Source organism: Vollenhovia emeryi, unplaced genomic scaffold, assembly GCF_000949405.1.
Source record: "Vollenhovia emeryi isolate VEMERY1.0 unplaced genomic scaffold, V.emery_V1.0 DF939173.1, whole genome shotgun sequence".
Lineage (NCBI taxonomy): Eukaryota > Metazoa > Arthropoda > Insecta > Hymenoptera > Formicidae > Vollenhovia > Vollenhovia emeryi.
The window spans coordinates 443,604-447,149 of NW_011967193.1; the positions used below are offsets into that span (position 1 = coordinate 443,604).

The 3,546-nt window shown below is 31.4% G+C and overlaps 1 protein-coding gene across 1 annotated transcript in view; it reads right to left on the bottom strand.

Moving 5' to 3' along the window:
* Positions 1–3,546, bottom strand: part of LOC105563628 (connectin-like) — a 141,903-nt gene that overhangs the window by 66,097 nt on the left and 72,260 nt on the right. Inside the window, exon 3 of the mRNA XM_012015365.1 lies at positions 936–1,020. The gene's annotated coding sequence lies outside the window, so the exon portion shown is untranslated. The remainder of the gene's footprint in view (positions 1–935; positions 1,021–3,546) is intronic.

Sequence of the window (3,546 nt, forward strand, 5' to 3'; positions counted from 1 at the left end):
AAAAGTTTAGTGATTTTCGTGTTAAAAATTTTTTTAATACAAATATTTAAAAATTCCTTATCGTAACTACAACCTAATGGTTAAATTCCATTTTACTTTGACTACGGATCTTTGTTCAAATTCAATTAGTTTTAGCAAGGAAAGAATTTTCGCGGAGGTCTGTACATTTGGCAATCGAATTCCAAAATGCAGGGAAATACGGATTTAATTTAATTTAATTCCGAAACGTTATTTTATGTTTGCGTATGCTCATGCCTTTGTTTCTCGAAAATGTTTAAAAAGATAAAAATCATCAAGAAATAAAATTCACCGGGAAACACTTGCATATCGGTTTATTTTAATATTTCATGACCGTTTTATGTGACTATGACACTGTGTAATTACAAAATTTAATGTCAAAAATACATTTTTACAAAATTAATATAGATATAAAGCAAAGGCATCACTGTTGTAAAAAAACTACTCGAAATGCATAATACATTAAAAGACACACAAGGAAGCAAATTTATAATTATCTAAAATTATAATTATTTTATTCTTCACGCCTCTGATGCTTATAATTTAATCTGTTTCATTTTTATAATGTTTATTATAAGTAAAACGATTAATTTTTAAGAGTAAAAATAAAAATAAAATATATAAAAAATAAATACGAGAAATACTAATAATGAAACACACAAAATTAAATAAACTTATAAGAATTTGATGATCAATATTAAATCAAATATAGCATATATAAACATAATATATAAATATCTACTAACACACACTAAGAAAAGAATATATATAAGATATAATGAAGTTTTTCATTAAAGTTTCAATATTTTTAACTTTTTAAATTCTTTTCTTTCATATTTTATGACTGTTGACTTATTCTGTGTAGAATTCCCTTTTATTTCATGCTTTGACTTTAAGACAAACGTTCTTGTACTCACCGTTAAACTTTACTTTCCTCCGCGTAGTTCAATATCCTGGAAATTTGGTTCTGCTCGCTGCCCCGATCAGTTAACTGCATCCAATCTGTACGGAAACGAAGGACGAGGATGAAAAAAACAGCGCTTTACCCTGTTCCGTAATTAATTTGGCCATTAATCCGCCGGTAAATTAAACGGGAGATAAGTTGAGCAGCACGTATGTGAATGGTTATTAATCACACATATCGACATCAAGTCTCTAGGATTTTCAACTTTCTCCATCTACTTTTTCATATATTAAAAATACATAATCTTATTAAAAATGCATATGTATGTGAAATAATGAGTTCAGAATAGCATAAGTCCGCTCATGTTATTCTAGCGCAAAATTGTGATAGAGAAAAGAGACTTGTTACATATTAATTTATCCGTTTTTCAGACACTCTCGTATTCATGCCCTTGTGTCGCGCATATTCCCACCAAATATTCCGGATTTGTCACGTCGCTACCCCTTCTGGGAGAATTTGCGCTCTGTGTTTCGCGCGTCTAATCGTCACCGTCGGGAAATTACATCGAGTTTCCCGGCTACAGGCTGGCCGTAATTTACACCACGCGGAGACTACACGACATTCCGTACAGCCCTTATGGTCGCGCCACTGCGCGTCAGAAGCGAGAGAGGAAGAAGAGGGAGGATTGTTAATCCCTAGAAATTGTAAATCCTCGATTATATTGCACGCTCCATCCTCCTTTTTACATTATTTTATATAAAATCTAGAAATCAATTTAGCACCAAATGCGTTTACTTCGAGGGTTTACACACTTTTCCTGTCTATATAAGTCATCTTCAAGTCCATCTCTTTATTGTCAATCAATAGCTGCAATCTTCAAATTCTTTTTCCTAACATTTTAGATCGTAATACTTTTTAGATCATTCTATATTTGAACGAAACGTTTGAAAGATGTTCTCTCTCTCGTCTTTAAATAAAGTGTACGCAGTTTCGTATTCAGGAATTCCTTAATATTTCGAGTGCCGGTTGATGCGTCTCGAAACCTCGAAAGTAAAGATAGGAAGTGAAGAAGTAAAGAAAACACAGAGAGGATCCGGCACCTAGATCAAAGGCATGAGATGTCATCATTGGAAAGATTGCGAAGGCGGAACTGTTTCTATTCGCTTCGACGATGAAATAAAAGAAAGAGTAGAGCTACTTTCGGAAACGAAGAAACGTTTTGCAATTTTAAATTAATCAATAAAATTGATTTAGAACATAGGAAATAAAAATACATGTAACATTAGATTTACAATACATATTCTTGTTAAGTATCTACACAACAAATTTTCCAAATACATCGGAGTTATTCCGAAGTGTTCCAAATATATAAAGTAACAAAAGTGTTTGTAAATCTTCGATTGCAAATTTTAATGGAGACAAGTACAAATTTCATTTATGCTTTTCGAAAATTGCTTGTTCTTAAAATTGAATCCGAACCTGAATAGCTTTTCATTATGTCTCAATAATATTGTTGGGGGGGGGGGGGGGGGGTTATCGAATGGTTTAAGCAAGACCGTGATTATATTCGGAAAAAATATTACAGCCAAGGTGTTTATTTATGCATTGGGATTATGATAAGCAACTTGTTATGTACGATATGCTGTGATGCAAAAAGGAAAACTTGCGAATATTTTACGCGCGGTAGCAAAACGTGGTTACAATCGTACGGCAATCCGAAAGGACACATGCACGCGATAGAGACAAAAGAAATCGGAATAGAATCGCGCGCGTCGTATGATCGATATATCGCTCCGTAAAATTCAAACCTCTACAAAATATTAAAAATTATATTGAAAGAAAATAAAAAGGAACGCCAAGTACACACGCGCCTGATGCTTTGTAAAATAATGTTACTTTAGTCAAAATAAAAATTATAAAAAATACCGCTATATGTATAAATAAAATTATTTTATGAAATAACGTTTGGTATCTGCCGAAAATTATACACATTGTCAGAATATCGAAATAAAAGCACAACTACTTTTTAATATTTTCTAAGGAGTATAAAGCCAATGGCACATATGGAAAAACATAAGCAGTTAAAGTCAAGAAAGAGAATCGAACACTTAATTACAAATTGTGGGAAAGATAAGGCGACGATTTAAAATTCTTGATTCTAATTAGTTAATTCAGCTCACAAGCTTACTTGTGTGCTTACTGTTAACATTTATCTACGCGTGTAATATTTTGGATTAGTTCACTTTTAACCTTACGGTACGAATGTACTTCAATGTCTCATAAGAATAAGAAATTTTGATACAACAAAAATCCAATAATTATGTGAGTTACATAACCTCATTTCCTTAAGTCTGTGTAAAGTTCTGATAATGTAAATTAAAAGGTCCAGAATCCAGAATCCAGAATCATTTAAAGCAAACCATTGAAATTGAGCTTTGCTCAGACTCATATGGAAACACTATGTTAATTACTTATGTGTTATAAATTTAATATTTCACTATTTATATGATTTATTTGACTATTTATATTATTACAATTATAATAATTGTTGTAATAAAAAGTGAAGTTTTAATTTCAACAGAAATTAAAACTTCACTTTTTATTACAACAATTATTATAATTGT